Below are 13,060 nucleotides of genomic sequence, written 5' to 3'. Positions count from 1 at the left end.
AGTGTTTTAAAACCATATATTTTGTTGAGTTAACAAAGTGTATGGAAGCTGGGCACCAGGTAGGTATCCGAGACAGAGGAGGTGAGCCATGAAGGCTGCTTAAGTACCAAGCTCTTTAATTGGATCCAATCCTAGACATGCCCACAACCATAGCCACACTTTGTTATATCGAGTTTAAATTTGTTTAAGTGGACGTCTTTGATAAATCGATTAATTGTGGTGTTGAGATATTTTGAAAACAAGTATCATTTTGAAAACACGTCCTAAGTCTAGCCCATTTGAATAATTATTAACCAATTTTTAAAGTTATTAAAATTAGTATAATTCCGAAAAGAAATAAAAGGAAAGTTAAAATTGGCCTTATTACAACCCAAAAATAAATAATAATTAAAGGAAATTAAATGAAAACCAACACTTATTTAAAAGCCCAAAGATGATCACCGTGGCCACTCTGAATCCTCTCCGGCCCAAGTCCCCACATCAAGGCTCACCTGCAAGGTTAAGGAAAGGGGGGTGAGTTTGGAAACTCAGTGTGCAACAAGCCCCTTTCAGAGCCCAAAAACAATAACAGCCTGTTGGGTCTAAGCCCAAATCCAATCTCAACATATACTGGGCCATAGCCCTTTTTCATGTTTCATATTCCATAACACCGGGTCAAGCCTTTTCATATTTCATATTCTTGGGCAAGCCTTTCTCAGAAACAGTATGGCCCTTAGGCCCATTTCAATATCACATATATTTTCAATGAAAGAATGCAACCCATTTGGGGAGACTACTCAACCCACCATCCGCTACTCTCCACCCGTATTCAACCAACACACCATGTGGGGATTAACTTGACCCACCCCGCCATACTTTCCATCGGCAAAGATAGTCTTTATCATATAACCGAGGCCTAGCCTCTTTTAATAATCAGGGCAAAAGCCCTTTCAATAATCGGGCATAAGCCCTTTTATAATCGGGCATAAGCCCTTTTGATAATCGGGCATAAGCCCTTTTGATAATTGGGGCATAAGCCCTTTTCACTTCCTCCATCCATATAAAACCCAACCCAATGCAGTTATGATTACATCATGTGCATATCATACATATCATGTGCATATCATACATGTCATGTGCATCTCATACATACCATATTTATCAAAATCCCATGTATTAAAATCATACATAAACCCTAGGGGTATAATGGTCATTTTACCTAGGGGCAAACGGTCATTTTCATGTTATAAGGGTAATCTTGTAGTTTTACCAAAAATTAGGGTTTCCATGTTCATTAACGATTACAAACAATTCATGGGTGCAAGCAAAGATTCGGCCCATTTTAGCGAAATCGAGTTATTGGGCCAAAACCCTAATGGGCCCTACTTAGTCGATTCATCATCTAGGCCCATTTAGCCTATATTCCATAACGGTTTTAACAAAGATATCATGCAATTTAACAGATTTCCATTTCCTACCAAATTTACCCAAATGGGCCCGAAAGCCTATTGGGCCCTAATTCAGCCCCTCGAGGCCCAACTTATCGTGAACGCCAAAAACACGCCCTTACCGTTTCCATTATTCCCGATCATCATCTCATCGATTCTAACTAACTAGTGAGCGTTCGCTTGCTCACAAGTCCTCGAAATGCCAGAATTTCGGCATTTCGGCTTTTCGGCATTTATCGCTTTAAGCTATGAAAAGGGTTCGTTACACACCTGATTTGCGATATTCCTTGACGAGATCTCCTATGCGATTTCTCCTATAATCAACCACTTATAGATTAGACCATGTTATTATTAAACCAAATTGAAAACTACCTATTATCATCACTTACACATTCGGCCACCATCCACAATGGCCCTTGGGTTCATACCTTTGCCGAAGTTGATGACTAGATTTAGCCACTCCGATGATCCAAGCTTTTCATACACTCCTCGATCGGTAGCCTTTAATCCTCACTAGCACCAACAAACTAAATAACACCAAAAACCCTTTTAGCCTTAGTCGACGAGAGGGTTTTAGCTTTTCTTAAACCACAAGATACAAATGGAAAGAAGGTTCAATACTTACCAAGAGATCTACTCGTTGAAGAACGCTCCAAATACCTTCCTACCCCATATCCGCTAGAATCCAACTTAAACATGCGTGAGAAAATAGATCTAAATATTAATTCCCGAATCACTAAAGTATGAAGCTTTCACTTTTCAAAGAAATATTAATCTAAGCTATTACGAGGGTTAGTACACACATTACGGGTTGAAGTTGAAACGCTTCCATAATCAATCACCTCGATAACCACCACCATCACTCAAACTCAACTATTCCAATATCAATATATGTAAATCCTAAGCACATCACTCATACGAAACATAAGGGCATATTCGTCATTTTACCATACAGGGGTATTACGGTCACTTTACCTTACAGGGGCTTTACGGTCACTTTACCTAATAGGGGTATTTTAGTCATTTCATCCTACAAGGGTGTTTTGGTAAATCTACAAACCAAGGGTATTTTAGTAATTTTGTAAACCAATGGTATTTCTATAATTTTTAGAAAGTCAAGGGTATTTTTGTAACTTTGTAAATCAAGGGTATTTTGGTAATTTTAAAAATTGAGGGTATTTCGGTAATTTCACAAACCAGTGGTATTTTGATAATTTTACAAACTAGGGGTATTTTGGTAATTTTACAAATTGAGGGTATTTTTGTAATTTTGTAAATCGAGGGTAAAATAGTAATTCTATAAATCAAGGGTAAAATAGTAATTCTATAAATCGACGGTAAAACAATAATTTTGTAAATCGAGGTAAAACAAGAATTACGTAAGTCGAGGGTAAAACGGGGTAAAATGGTAATTATGTAAATCGGGGTAAAATGGTAATTTTGTAAATCAAGGGTAAAACAAGAATTCTATAAATCAAGGGTAAAACAGATTTCATAAATCGAGGTAAAACGGTAATTATGTAAATCGGGGTACTTTGGTAATTTTACAAGTCGAGGGTATTTCAATACTTGGTAAATCAAGTATTCTAAACATGGATAACAATACTAATGGCTCTAAAGCCCATTCTCTAAGCCAAATGGGCCCACACGCTCGTGTGGCCCGTTTAGCCCAAATCTAGCCACAAATATTAGATTCACCTAGCCTAGCCCAATATTTACTACACAATCAAACAACTTATCCAATTAGGCTGTGAGGCCCATTAGGCCCACATGACCCCTTTCGCCCATCGCACTCAAGTAGCCATCCTCACGCCTAGAGTAGTAAGAAATACACACCGATAGGAGACTGGAGTTAATCCACGCTCCACCACTCTTAGCCAACACCCAACCCAAACGAGCACGCCATACAATGAAAGGGATCACCAAGAAAGGTACATTTACTCTCCTCATGGTTCCTCTATTTAAAGCCGACTTCACAACCACTCTTATATTAGCTTCGATGTGGGATCCTCCAACATTAGAGTTTAAATTCAACACCAACTCTTGCCACCGTTAGCAAAATAAATGCTCCTTGCTTGCCATGGGATTTGAACCCATGCCTCCCTCGAGATGCTCCACACGCTATTTGCCACTAAACCACAAGGCTTTTTGTGTCATATTTTATCCCCAATTAATTATAAGGTCTAGAGGCCAAAGTCCGTGTTCCTTTAAAAACCCAAAATAAATTGCAAGAGCCAAGGCTTGAACCCAGTGCTCCCATACAACCTTAATGACGCCACAACCACTAGACTACAAGCTTCCTTGTGTCATTTATTTAACACAATAATTTAAAAACCCTTATCCAAGCATCCAGGTTTTTTTCACTTAATACCAAAATTTTTGCTAAAGCCCAAGTTTAAACCCAAGATTTCTCCAACACTTCTCAAAGCCATTAACCACTAAAGCAAACATTTAATTGTGTTATTTCATTGCACAATTAAATACCTATATACAACCTCCTTACGGACCCGCACTCAAGGCCCAATACTTCTAGGCCCAAATTCGGGGTGTTACATCGGACCTAAGACGAGGGAAAAATGAGAAATTGATGGTTAAGTCCTTTTTCACCATTTTTGATATCGAGGTAAGTTTGTGTGATAATAGTAATGCAATATTATACTTGAATGTTAATGCTTGATATTACTTGAATTGTAAGTTTGTGTGTAAGTAATTCAACAAGCTCTATTATTATGTATTTAACATTTGATACCATATGATATATGTATGTATGCCCTAATGAAATCAGTTTGTGATGATTCAATGGAATCTTGATGATAGTCTTGTATCTTGAAAATCCTGGGGCACCCTGAGGAATGCTTAGGATTCGAATATCATGACACCATGGCTAATGAGATCCCGTGTAAGACCATGTCTGAGACATGGCATCGGCATCCAAGATGAGACCCCGTATAAGACCATGTCTGGGACATGGCGTCGACATCCAAGATGAGAGTGTAACATCCTGAATTAGGGCCTAGTTAAAATAGTGGTTTCGAGACCACAAATTTGTGATAGAAATAATTATTATATGATTCTTATGAAATATACGATATGAATCTTATGTGAAAATTTCATGAAGAAACTTTATGCATAAAATGTCTAATTGAATTTTAGGGACCAAATTGAATAAGATGCAAAACCTACATTCTACAAGCTTTAAGCATGAAATTTCTTTAGATTATGCATTAGAGGGTCCTAGTTAGCAATTTGACCAATTTCTATAATTTTAGACAAAAATGGACATGCATAGGAAAAATTTGAAACAAAAACCCTAAGGGCATTTTGGACATTTGGTAATTAAAAGAATAAAAAGGGAAAAATCAAAGCAAAAATGTGTCCATCTTCTCCATGTGCTAGCCAAATTTATCAATAGCCATAGTTAGGGTTTTGTTAAACATTTTGAAGCTTGATTATCAAGAAAAACGTGATACGGGTTATGATTGAGAGAAGAATAAAGTATACGCCGATTAGGCTCGATTACCATCATTTTGTACCGAGGTAAATGCATATGAAAATAATGTGGTGTTGTAGCATGTTTTTAATGTTTTGATATTATGTGATAAATGTTTTTTTGTTATTATGAGTTATATGTTTATTGGTTAATATGAAAGCATAAATGATATTATGACCGTTACATACGACATCACGAGCAAGTACGACAAAGTATGCCTTGTGCATGTGAGGAAAATCCTATTTGAACCTTAGGAATAGTCTAGGATACAAGTGACATATCACTAGAAATTTAGAAATTTGAACTCGTTGAGTTGGTCTGAGTTCGTGATATGTATGAGGCATCCGAGCTCGTTGAGTTGGTCCGAGTTCATTAAGGATGCAATACATGTAATTGGGGTCCGGGCAATGGTCTTATGTGTCCTACTGGTGGCTAGGTAATCCTTGAGTTGGTTGGATACCTGACAGCTTGTGTGAGCAGCCCATGTAGTTACACCTTGACCTATAGCTTTTATGAGAAAGCCCGTGAGTAGCTCCATTGCGAGCGTTACATGTTATGAGGTAGCTTTGGTTACGTATGCATATGTGGCACTTATGTGCAATTTTTCTGCATGTCCAATAGTATTCCGAGTGTTCAATGGGTAATGTAATGGATGTGATGAAAGTCCCGAGGAGTGCATGTTGAAGAGGTATGGTTATATGATATACTACGATGAGTACAGGTATGTACATTAAACCTATGAATAATGTCTTGGTAAAGAATGATTTGTGATGAGAATTATACATGTACATATGATAATTAAGTCAAAAGGATTAATTGATGAATAATCTTTATGTATATGTTACTATGTCTTTTCATGTTAATTGCTTACTATCATTACATATTATTTGCATGTGGACTTACTAAGCTTTAATACTTACCCCCTTTCCTTTCCATCCTTTGTAGGTCTGTCAAGCTAGCTCGTGGATCGGAAGCTGTTGGAGTATTTGATCACACTATCAAAAGATTATTGGGTATAGTGAAATTGTTATTTTAAGTATGGCTCTGTATTAGAAAAAATTTCCCAAACTTTTCTAAAGTCCGTGATTTAGTCCTGAATCTTCTCCGATGGTTGTTTTGGGCCTCGTAGGCCCATATCAGGGACAAATTATTTATGTATGAATGAAATTGCTTTGAAGAAAAATTTTATAGTCTGGTTTTTGCATGAATGACTGTGTATGTGTCCGGTAATGCCTCGTATCCTATCCCAACCACGGGTACAGGTAAGGGGTGTTACATTTAGTAGTATCAGAGTTATGGTTTAGTCGATTCTTGGACTAACCTAGCGTATTTGAGTCTAGCTATACATGCCATACTATATTATTGATAGTGTGACGACTCCTAACAATATTAAAATGTGTTTTCATATAGCAAATGGATCCCGGTAGAATAGTGGCGGATGATGTAGAAAGTAACGCCCTGCTCCAACTGAAGGAGCGGTGCCATCCAAGAGTAGACCCGAAACTGTTAGTAGAGGAGAAGGAGTCAAAGAGGCCTTTCTCCACATGATGAATGCATGGTATATGGAGTTCGTTCGAACGAACCTGAACGTTCGACCTCCCCCACCTCCCCCAAATCCTCAACCCGTACCGTGATACCTCAACGTATGGATTTCATGAGATTTGCTAGAACACCTGTTGATAAAATTCGAAAATAAGGTGCTGAGGAATTTAGGGCAAATGCTAATGGCGACCCTGAGAAAGCAGAGTTCTGGTTAGAGAACTCAATGCGTGTATGTGAGAAACTATCCTATACACTCGAGGAGTGCCTAAAATGTGCCTTATCTTTGTTGAGAGATGTGGCGTATCATTGGTGGAGAACGCTGATATCAATGGTACCATCGAAGAGGGTTACTTAGGAATTCTTTCAAGAAGAATTCCTAAATAAATACATTAGTGAAAGTTTCATTGATCAGAAGCGTAAGGAATTTTTGGATTTGAAACAGGGTATGTGACAGTTAGTGAATATGAGAGAGAATTCGTCAGACTCAGCAAAGATGCTCGGGAGTGTGTATCCTCTGAAGCTAAGATGTGCAGAAGATTTGAAAATGGATTTAATAAGGATATTAAGACATTAGTGGGTATTCTTGAGTTGAAGGAATTTGTGGTACTCGTTGAGCGGGCTTGTAAAGCCGAAGAATTGGTCAAAGAAAAGAAGAAAGCCGAGTTTGAGGCTAGAGACATAAGAAAGAGATATCAGAGTAAGTCATTCCCATCTCAATCTAAGAAACCTAGAGAGATGTACTCCCATTCACATGTGTCGACTGGACATTCATACAGGAATCATAAAAAGCAGAATTAAGGTTTTAGATCTTAGGCTACATCCGTGACAAGTGTGGTTAACGCTAAACCTTCCAAGCCTGAGTGCCAACAATGTGGTAGATGTCATTTTGTCACCTGTAGGGTGAGTGAGGGATCTTGTTTCAAGTGTGGTTCTCAAGACCACTATATTAAGGACTGCCCCGATATGGTAGAGAAAGAAAGATTTCAGAACTCGAGGCTGATTGGCACAACTTCTAGGGGAAGACCCTTGAGGAATGTCGGGAATGGGTCTGGTAGTAAGAATGTGACACGAGATACAGCAGTGAGATCTGAAGCTAGGGCTCCGACTAGAGCCTATGCCATACACGCACATGAAGATGCAACTTCTGCTGATGTGATCACTGGTAATTTTTCTCTCAATGATACTAATGGTATTGCTTTGATAGACCCTGGCTCTACTCATTCATATGTGTGTATGAAATTGGCATCTAGTATGAAAATACCTATCGAGTCTACAGAAGTTATGATTAAGGTGTCAAACTCGTTAGGAAAGCATGTGATAGTTGATAAAGTATGTAAGAAATGCCCTCTAATGGTTAAAGGTCATTGTTTTACGGTCGAGTTGATGTTGTTTCTGTTTGATGAATTTGATGTCATATTGGGTATGGATTGGTTGACACTACATGATGCTATAGTGAATTGTAGACAGAAAGTTATAGAATTGAAATGTGAAAATGGTGAGATTCTTCAGGTTGAATCAGATGATGCAGATAAGTCGCCAATGGTAATTTCTTCAATGAATGCTCAGAAATGTATGAGAAAAGGATATGAAGCTTATTTGGCATACATATTGAATACAAAAGAATCCGAATTGAAAATTGAATCAGTGTTAGTTGTATGCGAGTATGCGGATGTATTCCCGGAGGAATAGTCAGGTTTGCCTCCAATTAGAGAAGTTGAATTCGGTATCGAGCTAATGCTAGGGACATTATCTATCTCTATTGCTTTGTATAGGATAGCCCCGACTGAGCTGAAAGAATTGAAGTCACAATTGCAAGAGTTGATTGACAAAGGTTTTGCAAGACCAAGCTTTTCGCCATAGGGTGTTCCCGTATTAGTCGTGACAAAAAAGGATAGTTTCATGAGATTATGCATTGACTATCGACAACTCAATAAGGTGACAATAAAAATAAGTATCCTCTTCCAAGGATTGATGACTTGTTTGACCAACTGAAAGGATCGACATGGTTCTTTAATATAGACTTAAGATCTGAATATTACCAGTTACGAGTTAAAGAGTCAGATGTGCCAAAGACTGCCTTTAGAATGAGGTATGGCCAATATGAGTTTCTTGTTATGTCATTTGGGTTAATGAATGCTCCTGCCGTGTTTATGGATTTAATGAACCGAATCTTTTAGCCATATTTGTATAAGTTTGTTGTGGTGTTCATCAATGACATTCTGATTTATTCTAAAGATGAGGTAGAACATGCCGAGCACTTAAGAACTATGTTAAAGCCATTAAGGGATAAACAATTATATGCCAAGTTTAGTAAAAGCGAGTTTTAGCTTCGAGAGGTCAGATTTTTAGGCCACATTGTTTCAGGAGATGGTATACGAGTTAATCCCAATAAGATTTCTACTATTATAGAGTGGAAGCCGCCAAGGAATGTAACTGAAGTTAGGAGCTTTTTGGGTTTGGTCAAATACTACAGATGGTTTGTGAAAGGATTCTCTATGATAGTGACTCTTATGACGAGATTGCTTCAACAAGATGTCAAGTTTGAATGGTCAGAAAAATGTTAGCAAAGCTTTGAGAAGTTGAAAATGTTATTGGTCTAGGAACCAGTGTTAGTGCAACTGGAATCAGGGAAATAGTTTGTGATATACAATGATGCATCCTTGAGTGGACTAGGTTCTGTTCTTATGCAAGAAGGCAAGGTAGTAGATTATGCTTCGAGGCAACTAAAGCCCTATGAGAAAAACTATCCTACGCATGATGTAGAATTAACTGCCATTGTATTTGCTTTGAAGATTTGGCAACATTACCTATTCGGGGAGTAAAGCCATGACTATACAGACCATAAAAGTCATAAGTATTTGATGACCTAAAAAGACTTGAATTTGAGGCAACGAAGGTAGCTAGAATTGTTAAAAGACTATGAACTTGTGATTGGTTATCACCCCGATAAGGTAAATGTGGTTGTCGATGCCTTGAGTAGAAAGTCATTATTTGCTTTGAGAGCTATGAATGCACGGCTAACCCTATCTCATGATGGTGCAATTCTAGCAGGGTTAAGAGCTAGACTGACTTTTCTTCAACAGATTTGTGATGCTCAGGAAGCTGATAATGAGTAACAAGCTAAGAAATCTTAGTGTGAGTTGAACAGTGAATCAGATTTTCAAGTAGACTCTGATGGTTGTCTGAGGTTCTGTGGGAGGATTTGTGTCCTGAAGAATGCTGAGTTGATTTAGAATATTTTGCATGAGGCTCATAACGGAGGTATGTCAGTTCACCCGAGTAGTACAAAAATGTACAATGATTTAAAGAAAATGTATTGGTGGAATGGTATGAAAAGATATATATCTGAGTTTGTATCGAGGTGTTTGATTTGTCAGAAAGTAAAGGCAAAACACCAGGTACCTTCAGGTTTACTTCAGCCTATTTTAGTTCCTGAATGGAAATGGGACCTAATTACTATGGATTTTGTGATAGGCTTGCCGTTGACACCAAGAAAGAAAGATGTCGTATGAGTTGTAGTTGACAGATTGACTAAATTAGCTCATTTTATACCAGTATGTGTTGATTATTCACTGGATAAGTTAGCCAACCTGTATATTTCTAAGATCTGAGAGAGTAATTCAGACACTTGAAGATATGCTCAGATGTTGTGTTCTTGAATTCCAAGGTAGTTGGGAAAAGTACTTAACTTTGGTTGAATTTACCTACAACAAAAGTTATCACCCGAGCTTGAAGATGGCGCCTTATAAGGCATTATGGACGTAAACTTCATACACCATTGTATTGGACTAAGCTTAAGGAGTATAACATTCATGGAATTGATTTAATTAAGGAAACCAAAGAAAAGGTAATAATAATTCGTGATTGTTTGAAAGTGGCATTGGATAGACAAAAGTCGTATGCGGATTTAAAAAGGAAAGAGATTGAGTATTAAGTTGATGATAAGGTATTCTTGAAAGTATCTCCATGGAAGAAGGTTTTGAGATTCGGTAGAAAAGGCAAGTTGAGTCCTCATTTTATAGGACAGTATGAGATTACCGAAAAGATAAGGCCTGTTGCTTATCGATTGGCCTCGCCGACTGAGTTAGAAAAGATTCACGATGTGTTTCATGTGTCCATGTTGTGCCGATATAGATCGGATCCTTCACATGTGATTGCACCGATAGAGGTTGAAATTAGACTGGATATGACTTATGGTAAGAAACCAGTTAAGATCTTGGCTCGGGAAGTCAAGCAATTGAGAAACAAAAGTGCTGCCCTTGTGAAAGTTTTATGGAAAAGACATGGGGTTGAAGAGGCTACATGGGAGCCCGAGGAAGCTATGAGAAACAGTACCCAAACCTTTTTACCAGTAAGATTTGTGGGGACAAAAATCCCTCAATAGGGGAGAGTTGTAACATCTCGAATTAGGGCCTAGTTAGAATAATGGTTTTGAGACCACAAATCTGAGATAGAAATAATTATTATATGATTCTTATGAGATCTATGATATGAATGCATGCTTATGTGAAAGTTTCATGAAGAAACTCTATGCATAAAAATGTCTAATTGAATTTTAGAGACCAAATTGAATAAGATGCAAAACTTGCATTCTAGAAGCTTTAAGCATGAAATTGCTTTAGGTTATGAATTAGAGGGTCCTAATTAGCAATTTAACCAATTTCTATAATTTTGGAAAAAATGAACATGCATAGGAAAAATTTGAAAGAACTAAGGGCATTTTGGTCATTTGGTAATTAAAAGAATAAAAAGGAAAAATCAAAGAAAAAATGTGTCCATCTTCTACATGTGCTAGCTGAATTTCTCAATAGCCATAGCTAGTGTTTTGTTCATCATTTTCAAGCTTGATTATCAAGAAAAACATGATACGGGTCTTAATCGAGGGAAGAATAAAGTATACAACGATTAGGCTCGATTACCATCATTTTGTACTGAGGTAAGTGCATATGCAAATAATGTGGTTTTGTAGCATGTTTTTAATGTTTTTATATTATGTGATAAATGTTTTCTTGTTATTATGAGTTATATGCTTATTGGTTAATATGAAAGCATAAATGATATTATAGCCGTTACATACGACATCACAAGCAAGTACGACAAACTATGCCTTGTCCAAGTGAGGAAAATCCTGTTTGAACCTTAGGAATAGTCTAGGATACAAAAGACATGTCACTTGGAATTTAAAAATCTGAGCTCGTTGAGGTGGTCTGGGTTCGTGTTATGTATGAGGCATCCAAGCTCGTTGAGTTGGTCCGAGTTCATTATGGATGCGATACATGTAATTGGGTTCCGGGAAATGGTCTTGTGTGTCCCACTGGTGGGTAGGTAATCCTTGAGTTGGTCGGATACCTGACAGCTTGTGTGAGCAACCCGTATAGCTACACTTGAACTATAGCTTTTATGAGCAAGCTCGTGAGTAGCTCTATTGTGAGCGTTACATGTTATTGTTTGGTTGAAATTGAATGCTTGTGTAGTGGGGGAAGTTAAGGCCGAATTCAAGGTAGGTGTTGGAAAGAATTTCATCTGGTTGGGGATATGGTTAGGTGGGAGATGGTTGAGTGATCTTATGAGCATTAAGGTGAGAAAAATTAGAAGTGTGAAGAAAGGGATAGAGGTGTGCCGAGTGGGGACATTCATTGTTTACAATTTTTGGTTGAATTGGCATTTTTTTTCTTTCTTTCTTTTCTCTCTAGAGCTTTCGGTCTTGTTAATTTCTTTTGGGTTATTCTCTCCTCTCTTTTTATTTTTGTGGAGGTTTCGGGAAATTGTGATTTTGTTCTCTTGTTTGAAAGCCGAGTGGAGGTTCTCGGGTACCTTTTGGATTGTTGTTTATCTTTTCTTGGCCAATTACCATTGCCTTCATATCTCTCAAGCTCTTTTGGTTTAGCCTAGTATGACCGATTCTATTTTTTCCTCTTCTTCCTCTCCTGTTTAGCTGAATACCATTCTTTCACTTACCCTCTTTGTGCCTACTTTCTCTTTTTGCTTCTTCTCTATTGATCTTGGTGTAAGTGCTGCTATTTAGATTTTCATGTGCATCCTCTCCTTTTTCTACCAAGTCTATAATTTTTATCTAACATCTTTTGTTCCAGTTGATTGTTGCTAGGAGGGTGATTGCGCTAGTTCTGTCTTTGTGTAGCGGCAATCTCTTGGGATGGTGGACCGATTACTTCCCCCCTTAGTCGACTTTACTATTTCAGTAAGTGGTAGTTTGCTTGATTCTATTTATGTGCATACACTGTGTTAGTGATTAAAGTTCGGTTGGGATGTAGGAAATATCTAAAGGGGTTCTTATTCAGTTTTGTGAATAGCTTTAAGGGTGGAATCTCCATTGGTTCGACAAAGGCAAGTATGGGTGAAAGTTTAGAGTTAAGTACGAGTTGTTAACTTTATGGTAATTGGTTAATGGAGTGTTTTTGGATTGAATGTAGGTTTGGGCTCGTGGGCTACTCATACATCTTCATCTAAGGTGTGTAATCACACTGCTTCAATTGTAGAATGACAAAAGTCGGAGCACTATACCATTGATGCCACACGGGGGTGCAATCGCTCGTGTGGTCATCTAATCACATAAGTATGAGCATGTGAGCGTTGAGACCAC

At 37.8% G+C, this 13,060-nt stretch overlaps 1 long non-coding RNA gene across 1 annotated transcript; it reads right to left on the bottom strand.

The window, feature by feature from the left end:
- Positions 1–297: 297 nt before the first annotated feature.
- On the bottom strand, positions 298–1,898 carry LOC128280486 (uncharacterized). Its single transcript, XR_008270582.1, has 3 exons — positions 1,856–1,898; positions 1,698–1,741; positions 298–491 (listed from the first exon to the last, which is right to left on the bottom strand). It is a non-coding gene; the product is annotated as an uncharacterized LOC128280486 (long non-coding RNA).
- Between the last annotated feature and the right edge of the window lie 11,162 nt (positions 1,899–13,060).

This window comes from Gossypium arboreum, chromosome 1 (genome assembly GCF_025698485.1).
Source record: "Gossypium arboreum isolate Shixiya-1 chromosome 1, ASM2569848v2, whole genome shotgun sequence".
Taxonomy (NCBI): Eukaryota; Viridiplantae; Streptophyta; class Magnoliopsida; order Malvales; family Malvaceae; genus Gossypium; species Gossypium arboreum.
Note: the sequence above shows the minus strand (reverse complement) of the source record. Positions and strands in the feature narration are given on the sequence as shown.